We start from the raw sequence: 16,533 nt of genomic DNA, 5'->3' as shown, positions 1-16,533 counted from the left end.
TGGTATGGCCTATGTACGATACTAACCTGAGTTGAGGCTTTTGACCTAAAGGGTTGAGTTGGTAGCTTTAGTTGCAGGTATGTCAGAATTTTTATTAAGTGTTCTCATCGCGGGTCAGAGTATACATATATAACTCTTATATATTATTGTTGATGAGGTTTGTAGTATTATTAAATTTTTGGTTTGTACTCCAAGACTACTAAGCACATATGAGGGTCAGACAGGAAACATCGGGGGCCAGGACCATTGTGACAATTAAGCCGTTTTGAAGTCCAGTAACCCTAGCGGCTTTTCAAACCAGCTGCCTCTCCCGTGAGCAGTCGAGAAGTAGTATATTTATTAATAATACTTTTATTAGGAGCCTGTAGCTATAGTTGTATTTCCTCTTTCGAGGATACGAGTTCTCTATAGCCAATTTAGCTCTGATACCAATCTGTCACACCCCTGGCCGAGGCGGTGGAATACGCTGGGCTGTGCGACTTAGTTCATGGATCACAAGCAAATTGAATATACATCACAAGTTACAACATTAACAACATAGCAGTTACATTACAATTTAAGGTTTGAATACAAGGTTCATAATAATAAATTCATAAATTTGCTTTAACAGATAGGCCGATATAACAAAAGCTAGATAAAATTAGGTCACTTGAAATCCATGACTAATCTTCTGACTGAAAGCTCGTTTGGTAATACCCTAAGAATACATGAAATTTTGAGGGTCAACACAAGGTTGGTGAGAGTTCACAGGTTTTCTGCTAACCGCAGTAATGATACTTTAAAAGATTAAAAAGTTTCCCATTTATAGTTTAAACCATGTTTGAAAATGTTTGATAAAATAGAAATTTATAAGTAAATTCATACTTAAGGTATTTGATAGACAGAGAAATCGTGAGAAAAGTTCATACTTAAAATGTTTGATAATAGAGAAATCATGAGTAAATCCATGCCCAAAATGTTTAGTAATCAGATAAACCGTGAGTTAATCCATACTTAAAATGTTTGGTACTCAAAGAACCATGAGTAAATCCATACTCAAAATGTTTAGTAAGCAGGGAAACCGGATCTGTGGTTTATAGATTATGAGATCTAGTTAATGCTTATAGTGAGTCCTATAACCGAGTTATGTGACTGTACCTACCCCTACGACGCTTCATTGGACGTCGTAAAATTTTTTTAGATATTTATCACCCACTTCGATTGATCGGTCGAGGTTGTAGCTAGCAACCACGGGTGGGGGTGTCAACCCGTACAGATCTATACATACGTATCTCAGCTCCGAAAATTAACGATTATAGTGGTGTGAGTCTTCTAAGTGTTTGTTTTCACTTAGGGTAATGAATAATGTCTCACTCATAAGGCCCTTAACTAGAGTTTGTCATGAAAAGCCGGTTATACTCGATAAGAAAATCCATAAAAATGTGTAATGCTCGTTCAAATAAGTAGTAAATCTCATGGTAGTGTACATAGTACATAAATCATTTCAAGACAAGAGGTTGATAACTCATATGTTTATGTTTGATATGCGCTTGAAAGACTACAAATATAGTAACTTTTTACGAAATAAGTTTTATAACATATTTTGTCATAAAATCATGATATTTTGTATGCAGAAATCATTTGTTATCTCGACTAGTTGTATTATTTAAAAGCAACTGTAACATATTTGCATCAAACATATTTATCACTAGTTTATTTGTATATGAAGTATTATATAATAAAATAATATTTATAAATTAGTTTTGAAATTGGTAAGTGTTTGTCAAGATCAATAAATATATATAGCACATGTATTCTCCCCCAAAGCGTAAAAATATTAAAAAGGGGCGGTAAACACTCACTTTCGTAGTGTGAACGAGGCTCGACGTGTGAATCTTGTCGTAAGATTTGTTACGTAACGTTCCTCGTCGTTAAAACGAATCACCGGGTATACTTATATTTCCTAATAAACCAACGAGTAGTTTTGGTATTAATTAATAAGTATAGGGTGGTCTTTCTTAAAATAAATAAACTATAGGGTTGGCTTTGCCAAAATCATAATCTGGGGACTGATTTTGCAAAATATTTTCATGGCAAGGACTTGAAGTGTGCATCCTCAGCCTAATTTACGATTTCGGACTCATATTATTAATATTCTCCGGACCAGGGGCTAAAATTGTACATCTGAAACTGATTTCGGGATTTAGGACTTAACTTGTTAGGTTTTATGGTGGAGGGGCCAATTCTGTTTAACTTAAATGTAGATTTGACTTACATTGAAGTTATTTCACATGGGGGACTAGAGTAGTAAAAGCAGCATATTTCAGGGTTACATTTAAATAAAACAAGTTAGTGTTTGAACGTTCCCTGGTCTTCATCCTGGTCGCGATTACAGGAACGAAAAAATCCATAAACCAAGAACAACGGAATCGGTTCTGGTTTCTAATTGAAGGGACACGGTATACAAACAAAGTCACGAGGGCGGAGACAGCGACTTACAGCGTGACTGGAGGGCAAAGGCGACCGCAAACAGTGTCGGCGAGTGGCGGCTGTGGGCGGTCAATGGCAGCGCCGCTGCCTCCGTTCTTCTCTTTTTCTGCCGAGCTCAACAAGAGGGATGGCAGAGAGACTGGAGATGGAAGTGTTTCAAGAAAAGGGAGGGTCACGGTGGTGATTTTGATCACAATTGGGGGTGGTTGCTTCCGTTGGTGGTGGTGACGAGGTGGGTTTTGGTGGTGGTGGTGGGTGACGAGGGTGACGATTGGCAGCTCTGCTGCTTCGTGTCTTTTCCGTTTCGGCGAGCACGAAGGGAGGGGATGAGGAAAGGGAGTGAGAAATACGAGAGGATGTGTTCTGGTGGTGCAATGGTGTTTTTATAGTGGTGCAACATGGTGGTTCGAGACCACCGGTGCTGGTTCTTGATGGAGGTGACAACGGTTCTCGGCCACCTTCAGTGGTGGTGCCATCTTGTTTTTTTTTTCTTTGACAGTGAAACCAAAACGAAGACAGTAGGGGTGATTGGAGGGTGGGTTTGATTGAACACTAGATGGGTGGCTGGGTTGTGGTGGTGGAGGGAGGAACTCCTGCAGCGGTAGTGGGATGGGGATGGCGATTTCTAGCAGGGAGAAAGGGGTGGGACTCGACTGAACAGTGAGGGTAGTGTGGTGGTTCTTGGTGGTGAAGATCCAATGCCGATAATTTCCTCTTAATAGCCTTAAATCTGGGATTTCCAGTCAAAAGGATTTGAAAGAGACTCATCAATTTAGTCAAAGGCTCACCTTTGAGGAATTTGGACCACTTCCTTTCCAAGATTCGTTTTTGTATCAGTTCTAATGGGGAAGAAGAGAACAAACGAGACCTGCACCTGGTGATAGGGAAGAAGACACAGTCTTTCCAATTTTGGAACAAATGGTCCCTGCTATTTGGCACACTAACTAACTCCACCCTAATTTCATATATTGTGACTAAATTAGTTTCAGGAAATTGCAAATCTGCCAATAGACTAATATGCATTAATTTAAGATGAGTAGATTTAATTAAATGAAAAATCCCACTGTTACTTTAATTTTATTTTCATTTATTTATTTATATTTGTTATGTTTATTTAGTTTTTTTTTATTTATTTAATCAATTAAAGGAGTACTTGACGAACAATAGTTTTAAGTTCAACGGTTTCAAAGGTGAAGGGTCTATATTATGGTTTGGGCTAGGCTTGGATGTATAGGTCATTTAGTATTGTAATAGAAGTGTTTTGGTATGTTTACGGCCGAAGGTATGTTTACGACCGTAAACAGGTTTACGGTCGTAAACCTGTTTACGGCCTTGTCTACTTTACGGTCAAGTCCTCTTTCCTATATATAGGACCAGTCTGTGTCTGTTAGTGGTTGTTGATTCATTGTGTTTACGGCCAGTCAGAGTTATACCAGACGTTTTCTTAATACAAACGTGTGTAAGCTTTGATTCATTCTTCTTCTACTCAATTCTCATCTTGTTTGATTGTTAGATTGCTTGATCATTAGTTGAGATCCTGTTTCTAGGACTTTACAATTGGTATTAGAGCAAGTCTAGTGTCAAAACATCTTTCAATCACGTTTTCGGTCAAAGGAGTTCAGTTTCATCGTTTTTCAAGATTGCATTTGGTGGTTTCGTGACATAAGGGGATTAGATCTGCTTGCAATGCAAATTTTCATCAAATTATGGGTGTTTACGGTCAACAGTTTACGACCGTATACAGTCAATCTTTATTGACCGTAAACAATCAATCTTCATTGACCGTAAATCCCTCTTAGACCGTAAACTCAATCCAACCGTAAATCTCTCTTAGACCGTAAACTCAACCGTGAACCTTCAACCGTAAACTCAACCGTGAACCTTCAATCGTAAACTCCAAGCTGTGAACGTTGACCGTAAACTCGTGTTTACGGCCGTAATTGTTTGACCTCAAACTATCTTTTTGGAAGTTTAGTTAATTTTTCCAAGTCATTTTCAATTAAAAAAAATCTCTAAAAAAATGGATTCTCAAGGTCAAGTACTTCATCATGAACTGGATTCCATCATGGGAACAACCACTCGTATTCCCCGTCTGTTATCTGCAGAAGGGTTCCCAGAATGGAAATACAGAATCGAAAAATACATCAAAATGAAAGATTTCAAGGTTTGGAGAAGCATCCTAAAAGGGCCAATCAGAATAACTACGAATCTTCCAGTTGGACAAGTAATTGACAAACCATACGCTGATTACATCGATGAGGATTTCGAAAAGATTGAAGAACAAGAAAGAGCACTGGCTACTTTGACTATGGCTCTATCTCCTGATATTGCGCAATGCTTCAGAGAATACACTTCAGCCAAAGTACTGTGGGAAGCTTTGATAGAGGTTTACAAGGGAAATGAAGATATGAAGGAAAGCCGTCAGGATATGTTAAGGAAAAATTTCAACATGTTCAATTATGTCATTAGAGAGACACTGGAAGCTCAGTTGCAGCGATTTACTGCACTTACTACTGAGATGAGTACAACTGGGATTTACTTGACTAAGTCAGAGATAAACAAGAAATTGCTGAACTCACTTCCAAAGTCATGGGACATGAATGTGGCTGTTATCAAAAAGACAAAAGATTTAAATCGTCTTATTCTTGCTGAAACAATGGCAATCATCAAAGCATGTGATCTTGATGACAAGCAACGAGAGATGAACCATGTGAATTCTTACTCAACTGCGAATCTTGGAATTTCCTCAAATAATGCTTTTTCATCTTATATCTCTTCATCAAGTCAAGCTTTTGTTGTTCAACAGCCTCAGAATCAAAAATTTATCACTCCATCAATTACACCATATGTTGCTCCAGCATCTGTTTCTCATCAACAAAGTCAATCTTTCGGTGTTCCTCAAGCTGTTTCCTCCTCAAGTGCACCAGCTATGGCTCCAGCTCCCCATTCCAAAGAAACTGATGAGAACTTAGCTCTTGCTACTGGACTCATAAATTTCTACAATGCTTTTGTAGCTGGAGAACTCCCACCTCAACTCTCATTTGCTGACCTAGATCAAATTCATCCAGAGGATGTGGAGGAAATGGACATCACTTGGCAAATTGCTATGGCTGTGTTCAGGGCTAAGCAATTTGCTAAGAAAACAGGAAAGAATAACTGGGGAATGAATGCGGATAAGAAAGTAGGGTTTAACAAGGGAAAGTTGCGCTGCTACAACTGCCACGAGCCAGGTCATTTTGCTCGTGTGTCCCAAACCAGATAGAAGAGTAAATAGTGATCGAACAATGGTTCCAGTGGGAAATGGTCGCAGAAATGCTGCCGTCAACAGTGAGACTGCTAACTTAGCAGTGGTTGCTCAGTCCTTTGACTGGGAAGACCAGATTCAGGCACTAAATATTTCAGGACCTGAAAATGCTCACTTGGCTCAAATCAATGATACTCTTGTGGAAGAAGCTGAAGTTGATCCTGAAGAAGAAATGATGGAGTTGCAGTTTGCTTTCATGGTATCCTCCATTTCAGAACCTGAAAAGAATGAGGTAAGTCAGTCTTGTTGTTCTCAAACTTGCATTGATAAAGTTAACAATCTTCTTGAGCATATAGAATTATTACGGAAAGAGAACGAGGACTTGAGATATGAAGGGTATCAACTTAGAAAAGGACAGAAACCCCTGAAGACTCAATTAGAAACAAAAACCAAGGATTTTAGAAAGCTTCAGGAAGAGTATAGTATTAAAAGTACACATTATAGATATGTAACTGAACAACTCGCTGAGGCAACTGCTGAGCTTGACACATTAAAGAACAAATTTGAAAATGCATATTTTACTTTTAGAAAATTTGATGTGTCAAGTGAAGTAGTTGCATCAATGATAGAAACTAATTTGAAATTTAAACAAAATCAGTCCAAGGGCTTAGGTTATGACAAAGTTCCTCCCCCTTTTAATCATACGTATACTAATGTCCCTTTGTCAAAAGTGGAAATGGATAGAAAGCCATTTCTTAAATATGGATGTGTGTCGGGAGGTAGTATTAATGTCGAAACTACTAACGTTTCTACTTCCCATGCAGATCAATTTTTAAGTCACTCAAAGCAAGAAGCTGCAGGATCTGTTTCTCGAAAATAAACATGTTTCTGAACCTGATGTTTCTATTTCAAAAAATGACTCTTTTGTTTCTGATGTTTATGTCCATGATACATCTTGTGATACTTCTGCATTGAATCATGTTGATTTAAATTTCTTTGACATATTTGATGATTTGTTTGATAATTCTGATGTTCCTGAACTTGATGTTCCTGTTTCAAGCACATCCACTTCACCAATCACACAACCGGATTCACCCCCACCTATCACACAATCTGATACTTGCACATGTTCTTATGGTAAAAGTAAGTGTGTCAATAAAGAGAGAAAATCAGACAAACGCAGTACCAGTTACAATAATAATAAGCAGATTTGTTTTAACTGTGGTACTGTCGGTCACATCGCTAGGAATTGTCCTAATAGGGCATTTGTGCATTTTTTTTGTCTCAAAGAGGAGAGAACGAGTCTCGAGGAAGGTCTTTAACTAGAAAGTCTTCGAGATCTCGTCCACGAGATGATGATTGGAGGGCTAATAAAAACAAGAAAATGGTAGTTTTTCAAAAGAACAAACAGGTTTTCAATAACAAAGTCACAAAACAGTTTGCCAAAATCGAACTCGGCTAAGCCAAGGTCGTTTTCGTCAAAGAGTGAATCTGAATCTTCAACCACTTCTGGTAGAAAATCCAAATGCTCAAAGCAAACTGAAAAGAAAAGTGTTTCAAAATCACCCGTGAATGTTAAGAAACCTAAATGTCAGTGGGTGCCCAAATTATCTTCCAACCAATCATCATCATCCTCTGAAAATGTTTTACATGATGATTCAAAATCAAAAGGATTAAAAGATAAATATGTGATCGTAAAGGGTCCACCCAGGAAAGAAATGACCTGGGTCCCCAAATCTAAATGATCCTGTTCATTTTGCAGGGACAGTTGCGAAGGAATGTCGTCAGACCATGGTATGTCGACAACGGTTGTTCCCGGCATATGACAGGAGACATCTCCCAATTGAACGACATTCAGACCTTTAACGGGGGATTCGTTTCCTTTGCGGGCGGTGATGGCGGAAAAATCACTTAGAGAGGAACTATAACAAACGGAGTGCTGAGTTTTGAGAACGTCAACTATGCTCCCGAGTTAAAGCATAGCTTGTTAAGTGTCTCTCAGATTTACGACAAGGGTTATTCAACGCATTTTACTGATAAAGAGTGTCTGATCTTAAAGCCAGGCATTGTCATCCCGGATGAGTGGATTCTTGTCAAATCGAAGCGGGATGGAAATGCTTACATTATAGATATGAATAGCAACATACCTGAGCAAGTCACCTGCCTCTTTTCAAAAGTCTCAGAACAAAAAGCTATCATGTGGCACCGACGACTCGGCATTGCTAACGCTAAGAATCTGAATCATCTTGCTAAAAACAAAATGGTGTGTGGCCTGCCTGTCAGAGACTTTATTACATTTCAAAAGTGTATGTCATGTGCCCAAGGAAAGCATCACAGGAAACCACACCTGCCAAAGCAAATCAACTCAATCAGCCAGGTGCTCCAATTGTTGCACATGGATTTATTTGGTCCGGTCAATGTCCTAAGCATCAATAGAAACTCATACTGTCTAGTTGTGATTGATGACTTCTCGCGTTTCACGTGGGTTTTGTTCTTGAACAACAAAGCTGGGGTATCTGATCTGATCAAGAAATTCATCGTAATGATTGAGAACCAAACAAATAACCGGGTGAAGGTGCTTGGAACTGATAATGGTACAAAATTCAAGAATGCAGTTGTTGATCATTTTTGCGCAGAAAAGGGAATTATGCGACAATACAGTTATGTTCGCACACCTCAACAAAACGGTGTAGCTGAATGGAGAAATCGAACGCTGCAAGACGCTGCAAGGACGGTGCTGTGTGACTCAAAGTTACCAGTTTTCTTTTGGGCTGAGGCGATCAACACTGCTTGCTATGTTCAGAATCATGTTTTGATCAACAAAGCCCAGATGAAGACTCCATACGAAATTCTATACGGTCACAAACCATCTGTTAGCCATTTCCGTGTATTTGGCTGCCCTTGTACCCTTCTTCACCTGGAGTCCAACCCAAAGTTTAATGCCAAAGCTGATGACTGCTATTTCGTGGGGTATGCTGCTCGCACTGCATACAGGGTTTACAACAAAAGAACAAAGCAAATTGTAGAATCCTTTGATGTGCGCTGGCTGGAGGAGAATGAAACAAATGCTAGAGTGGGTCCTGATTGGCTGTTTGATTACACATCGTTGTTCAAATCGTTCAATATGTGTTCTGATAGTTTATCTGGTTCCACTTCGGGTTCGAAGTTTGTACCTAAAGATGAAGACGAAGACGTTATTTACAGACCGTTGATAGTTTCTTCTGCGATTCCTTCGGTGGAGTCATCTGTTCCAATTCCTAGTCCAGAATCTCCAAGTCAACAACAAACTCCAGATGTTGATGCCACTCCTCTTACTCCTGATGAAAGAGAGTTCATGTCACGAGATGCTTCCGTTGTTACTCAAAATTTTATGGAACTTCTCTTTCCTAAGCAAATTGCAAATGAGTTTGTGGCAGATCCTACTAATGAGACTGGTTCTTCTGATGTGGATCCTTCGGCAGATGATGGAGTTGTTAACGTTCACAATCTTCCTGTTTCACTCAATGACATCAGCCAGGAGATACCTTCACGCATTCCACAAGATCATCTGATCGAGAATGTCATCGGCCAGCTGGGTGACGGTGTTAAAACGAGAAGCCAGAGTGGAGATGTCAATACATGTCTTTATTCTTGCTTTATCTCTCAAATAGAGCCAAAGAACGTTGAAATGGATTTGAATGAGCCCAGATGGGTAGATGCTATGCATGAAGAGCTAAATCAATTTGAAAAACTTGGGGTTTGGCAGCTGGTTGAACTTCCTAAAGGCAAAAAGTCTCTTGACAATCGCTGGGTATACCGCAATAAGCAAGACGATTCTGGAGTCATTGTGCGTAATAAAGCAAGATTGGTGGTTCGTGGGTTTAGACAGATCGAGGGTCTTGACTACACTGAGGTTTATGCTTCGGTGGCTCGCTTGGAGGCTATTCGTATCTTCCTTGCATACGCTTCTTACATGAACTTCACTGTTTATTAGATGGATGTCAAGACAGCCTTCTTGTATGGAAAAGTGAAGGAAGAAATCTACGTTGATCAACCTCCTGGGTTTGTTAACTAGAAGCTTCCCAATCATGTCTACAAGTTGGACAAGGCGCTGTATAGGTTACATCAAGCTCCACGAGCGTGGTATGCAACTATCATAAAGCACTTGCTCGAACATGGATATTCTCGCGGCACTATCGATCAAACTTTGTTCATCAAGCATGTGGGTAATGATCAGATTCTAGTCCAGATCTATGTTGACGACATTATCTTCGGGTCTACCAGTCCACAGCTGTGCAAAGAGATCGAAGGAGTGATGAAAAAAAGGTTCAAGATGAGCTCATTAGGCGAAATGACCATGTTTTTGGGGCTTCAGGTCCAACAAAGATCAACCGGAATCCTGATTCATCAAGCAAAATATGTGGTCGATATACTTGAGAAGTTCGGGTTTCAAGACGCAAAACCTGCCTTGACGCCAATGGCCGAAAGACCCCTGCTGACTCCAGATACTGATGGCAAATCCGTAGATCAAACTCATTACAGATCAATGATCGGTTCGTTGATGTATCTAACTACAAGTCGACCAGACATCATGTTTGCAGTTTGTCAATGCGCACATTATCAGGCTAATCCTAAACTTTCACGTCTTATTGCTGTCAAAAGAATCTTTCGGTACCTCAAAGCCACCCCAAAATTGGGTCTTTGGTATCCGAAAAATTCTGAATTTGATTTATATGCATTTGCTGACAGTAATTATGGAGTCTGTGAGCTTGACAGGAAATCTACATCTGGGGGTGTCAATTCCTTGGTGACCGGATGGTGTCTTGGCAGTGCAAGAAACAGCATACATTCTCAACCTCAATAGCAGAAGCGGAATATGTTGCTACCTCTGCCTGTTGCTCTCAAGTTATATGGATCCAACATCAGCTGTTGGATTACGGTTTGAATTATTTAAAAACCCCTATATTCTGTGATAATTAGGCTACAAATCAGATTGCTAAAAATCCAGTCCAGCACTCGAAAACCAAGCACATTGACATCAAAATTCTTTTCATCAGAGATTGTTATGAGCGTTCGCTCATTCGGCTGGAACAGGTTCCCACTGCTAATAATGTGGCGGATCTGTTCACAAAGCCGTTTAACAAAGCTCAATTCGATGTGCGTGTGAGCTTTTTGAAAATGAAACGTTTTGAGGACTAATTTTTGTTTTAGGTTAGTTTAAATTTGCGCATTTTAATTTCATTCTCACCCATGCACAAATTTAGGGGGAGAAATAAACAAAAACCAAACAAAAATTTAAAAATTTAAAAATCCAAAAACATTAGAAAAACAAATTATCAAAAATATGTTTCTAATTGTTCTCGTTTGTAGGTGATGTGAAGGGAAGTGATATAATCAAGTGATAACGAGCAGCCTGAATCTGTGTAAGGTGCCAAAGTCGAATTGTCTGTGCTCTGTGTTCGATGCGCAGGTAGGCACGAAGGGTTTCTTAAATGGACTTGACTAGGATCAGATATACATGGGAATCTGCGGATACATTAAATGATCTGTATCTAGAACTGTGGATTAACTTTTCCTCGATGTGCGGACTTTGTCCTTAATTCCGGTATTGATGGGGCGACTAGGGAATTCCGATAAATTAGGTCTGTAGAAAGTTATTTTCTTTCTTTCTTACTGTCAGTCATATGTTACCTCCTCTGTGTGATCGAAAGATCTAACCTGGACTGTAACATATGCAATTCTGTCTCTCTGCATCTTCTTCTATGATATTCTTCCTATCTGTTAGCCATATGTTGTCTCCTTTGCGTGATTTACAATCCGACCTGGTACACAGCATATGCAACATTCTTCTTCTCAATCCATCTAAACTCTAGTTAGTCATATGTTTCACTCTCTGTGTGATTGGTAGAGATTCTACCTGAGTGTATAACATATGCATTCTAAATCTAATTTCTTCCTTAATAATTGTCTGCTCATCTGATGTAAGGAGTATTCTTGAAGAACTTGATTATTGGGGCATATCAGGAAGCGGGAAACACGTTCTAATACAACTAAAATTGAACACTTATAGGTTGTCTGTAGATTTCGCTGCTCAATTTAGGTGGACAACAATATTCTTGGTCGTCGTCAGTTGAATGGTCTTTTAGGAAATTTATCTAAGTTCATAGGATCTAATGTCTTGTCACTTATAGTTTATCCTAAATTTGTCACAACCTTTCGTGTTTAAGTGGACCACAATACCAACGATCGACTAGACATAGACATGAAGATAGAAGTACCGACAAGCGGAGTAAGACTGTCTAATAACTTTGATCCCAATATCACAAAATCTTATCAGCGTTTGTTAAAGTGGAAGTAGTTTAAAATTCCTGTTAATTTTTAATTTCTGAAATTAGTTTAGTTTAAAAAAAAATTATTCACAAATTTTATTTAAAGTTTAGTTTTGGGAATTAGTTTTATTTTATTTTATTTTATTATTTTATTATTTTTATTTTCATTAATTTTTTAATTTTTGTCCTCAAAATGTTTTATTTTTTATAAATTTTTTTGGGTATTGGACTTTATCATTGTGGATTGAGGCCCATGAAATTTTTGGTCTGGGTATATAAAGAAAAGGAGACAGCCGAAAACCCTCTATTCCTCATTTTCTTCATCCTGGCCGCAAACTCTCCAGTTTCTCTCTCTCTCTCTCTCTCTAAAATTGTTTCATGAGTTTTGGTAAAATTGATCCGATAGCTTCAAAGGTATGCTAAAACCGACCAGGAATATGATAATCTCGCATCAAATCGACACCTTTTTAAGGTTTAATCGAAGAAAAACTAACTGTCAGCGTTTACGGCCAAGACAGTTTACGGCCAAGGCAGTTCATGGCCAATGCAGTTCACGGCCAGGCAGTTTACGGTCATGCTGTTTACGGCCGTGAATTCCCTTTTGGTCAATAAATTTGATATTTCTTCGTGTGTCTCACTTAAAAGCCAAATTAAAACTGCAAATTTGAGTGAAACATAAATTTTAAATGTTTATATATTTTGTTTTCTCATTTGGTTTGTTTGTGTGCAGATTGAAATGGCAGAGCTCAAGTTTGCTGACAGTCACAATCTAGCCATCATCTTGACTGATCCTCCGGCTGCTCACGGAGAATTCAAGTCCATGATGCATGGATTACGAGAGTGTTGCTTGTCTACGGCTTTGACTGTCAATCCAGATATTTATCAAGGATGGATTAAGGATTTCTGGAAGTCTGCATCGGTGAAGAAAGGAAGTGTTGGAGCTGTTTCTGTTGAAGCAACGGTCAAAAACTGCAAAATTACCATCAATGAGCAGTTCATCAGAAGCACTATCAAAATTAACGATCAATCAACCTTCTCTCCTGAGCTCGAGATTTCCCAAATTGAAGAATATCTTGTCAAAATGGGATATGAAGGTGTTTTCCCTCCAACCATGAAGAAGCTGCTGCCACCGTTTTGGAGATTTCTAGCTCATGTCTTCGTGAGCTGCATTTCTAGAAGAAAGTCTGGCGCGGATGAGATCTCCCTAAGAAACACTGGTGCCATCATCTCTCTGGCTGCGTGATTGGACTACAACCTCTCCAAGTTCATTCTCGAAGAATTAATTGAAAACATCAAAGGGAAGACTAGGGACAGGTTCTTGTTGTACCCTAGGTTCATTCAAGTCTTCATTGATGAAAAATTTCCTGAAATGGCCAAAGATGGAGAAATCCTCGACATGAAGTCCTTAGGGCCACACACCGTCGGATTAATAAAGCAAAACCGAAAGGGTAAAATAATTTTTCAAGGAAAATTCCCCTTAATGAAGTTTGGCTTGTTTGTCGATTCAAGTGAGGCATCTGAGTCTCATGTTTCATCTGATCGTGTGACCTCTGAAGATCATATTTTTTCTGAAGACGACGTCATTCCAGTTTCTGATCACGAAGATGATGATGCTACTCCTGCTGCTATGGTAGCTGAAGAACATGATCTACACTCTGTGAATGTCGAGAGTGATTTTAACAAGGGGACTTCAGAGGATGCGACAGAGAATGATGAAAATGATTCTTTTGAAGATTTGGATCTTTCGGGCTTTGACAAGGATGATATTCCTTTAAATCTTGGAGTACATGCAAACCTTTTGTCAAATGAAGATCTTGACTCTTTCTTTGACACTATCCATGATGTTGCTCATACAGCAACGGAGATAAGGGAGTCAGACGACGTTCTTGAAGCTACACCTCCATCTCCAACTTAACTGGCTGAAACCTCAACTCCTATGGAGATATCTTCGGAGATTCCTCCCTCTGAGAATGTCACTCCTACCATTGAGCCAATAGTAAGTGAACCTCTGACAACTCAGACCTCCTCGCCTTCATTGAAGAGGAGAAGACTAGATCCTAGACCAGGTGTATTCGTGCCTGAACTATCTCATGACCTGTCAACTCCACCAATTACTACTTCCTTTGCTACTTCACCTATGCCATCCAATGAAGGTCCAAGCACATTTTATGAAGCTGGTGGTTCGTCTGTTCCTTCAAGATCCTCTCCTATTAGGCCTTATCACGACATTGCCTCTGAGAGACTTGCTCTATGTTTGGACCATGAACAAAGCTCAGTGCCTTCCTCCCGAGATAAGGGGATATTTATTGAGTAAGGCCACTCAAAAGAGGATGATCCCACCATACATGGACTTCAAAAGGAAATCAGCGTACTCAATCAGAAAAATATTGAGCTTGATATCCGGGTGGCTGATCTTGAAGCTGAAAAGGCCCAACCCAAAATTCAGGTTGCAGATTTTGAGGCAGATAAAACTTTAAAAACTCAACAAATTTCGGATCTGCAAACTCATCTGGGATCCTTGACAGCAAGCTACTTTGACCTTAAGAAGACGCTGGCAGAAGAATTTGATGACAAATTCAAGTCTTCAGTTCAACATCTCAATGCCAGCCAGCCTTCTGCTCAACAAGTTGACGACCCCCCTGTTGACCAGCCCACTTAAAGAAGAACAAGAATTGTCGATCGATTTGATAAGGAACCAGCTCAGGCGCCAAGCGTTGTTGCACTTAAACGTGCCAAGTTAGCAGCTTCTGACAAGAAAAAGCAACTTCTCTTCAAGAAATCTTCTGATCAGAATGCTCCTGGAAATAAACCCACTATCACTGTCACTGATCTTAAACAGAATAAATTTGGTCACAAGTACGGCGATAGATTGGGAATTATCTCGTGGGGTTTCCAGGACAGGTCATGTGGATCGTAAAGTGCAAAAGCAAAAATGTGGAGTTCTACTACGACTTCCATGATTTCCATTCATGGACAAGAGTTGATCTCTCAGAATTATCAAGTGCTCCTTTTGTCAATCCATCAGGTGATCCAAAGGCTTCGCATTTCAAGCTATTCTTGGAGGATCAAGTAAAGAAGGGATTCCCTGGCATGAAGACTGTTGAGTCTTTCATCAAAAGTTTCCCTAAAGTGCTGGATCCCAAGACCAATAAGCCCTTTCAGGCTGTCATGTAGTCGCCAACCAATCAAGTCAGACAAGTTCCAGTGTTGCAGACCTTTAATGGCAATCCGTGTTTGAAGTTTCACGTCTAATTGATCCGGAACGTCTGATTTTTCTGACTTTTACATATATTTTTACTATAATATGTATTAAAATTCAATCGATCGAGATACGAAAAGGTTCACGGTGATCTGCCCCTTTACAGATTAAGCCCTAAATTCCAGGATGTCACACTTCATTTTTCCTTTATAACGAAGAAGTTATGACCTGTCGAAGTTCGCGACAAAATCGGCATGACACCGGGAATCGTAAAAAGTGAGTTTATGATAGAGTACTTTTTAGCCTTAGTGATCTAAACAAAAGTTGTAGAGTACGTCTCCACCTACGGGTGGATATAAGAACGTCAAAAATGGAGTTCGTATGCAAAATTTATGACCTTCCGAAGATATAGTTGTCTGAGGGCATGACACGTGGCAGAAACCCTAGCCGCCTTAAGTCCACGATGTGAAATGAGTCAAGGACACTAATTGAGGCTAGAAAAACACATGCTAATTCTACAGGAGTGATGTGTTAAGATTCCACGACATGGACATAAAGTTCATGACATGGAAATGTCATTCGGACACCTTTCGACGTAGAACGCAGATGACAAGCCTATGAAGTGATTCAGCCATGCGCCATGACGTGAACTTGTCATGTCCACGACATGGACTTGCCCATAACACCCTATAAATAGCAAGTTCAACCCTAACCATTCTTACACCAAATTCTTTTCTCTCTCTCTCTCTCTCTCTCGTTTGCTGAATGCATTTCGCGTCCCAAGCCCGACGATCACGAACCGCTGACCATTTCTAGTTAGATTCTATAAACTCGCGCTAAAAAGGTGAGTACATAGTTACTTTCATCTTACACATAGATATGAAGTATTTAATATAAATTACGTGTTGTGTGTGCATATTATTTGTGTTCCTGATATCTATGTTGGATGAATGATTTATACATGTTTTAAATGATTTAAAATTGTATATGTATTTTATATCTACGAATATGTTGGGTAGAACATGGGCAGATAAATAATGAGGGATGAAAGATGATATAGATGAATATTGGCAGCTGCGCCATATCCCGTAGGTGTTTTTGATTTATGTGTTCGCCAGATGTACTCTAAAAATCCAAGCAGCTGCGCCTAAAGGATAATATTGGTATTTGTGCCTAATAGAGAACATCATATTCTGGCAGCTGCGCCTAAATGATAATATTGGCAGTTGTGCCTAATAGATAACATTGGTAGTTGTGCCATAGGCAACGATGGACTTTGTGCCTATTCCTTAGGATAATCCTTAGGAATGAAT

General features: G+C 39.4%; 1 long non-coding RNA gene across 1 annotated transcript; it reads right to left on the bottom strand.

Annotated features, from left to right (window-relative positions):
* Positions 1-334: 334 nt before the first annotated feature.
* Positions 335-3,389, bottom strand: LOC145163008 (uncharacterized). The gene is made up of 3 exons (XR_013739502.1): positions 2,479-3,389; positions 1,842-1,942; positions 335-697 (listed from the first exon to the last, which is right to left on the bottom strand). It is a non-coding gene; the product is annotated as an uncharacterized LOC145163008 (long non-coding RNA).
* Positions 3,390-16,533: the final 13,144 nt, after the last annotated feature.

This window comes from Lactuca virosa, chromosome 3 (genome assembly GCF_052849685.1).
Source record: "Lactuca virosa cultivar CGN04683 chromosome 3, Lactuca_virosa_CGN04683_v6, whole genome shotgun sequence".
Classification (NCBI taxonomy): Eukaryota; Viridiplantae; Streptophyta; class Magnoliopsida; order Asterales; family Asteraceae; genus Lactuca; species Lactuca virosa.
This window is presented reverse-complemented; position numbering and strand designations above follow the sequence as displayed.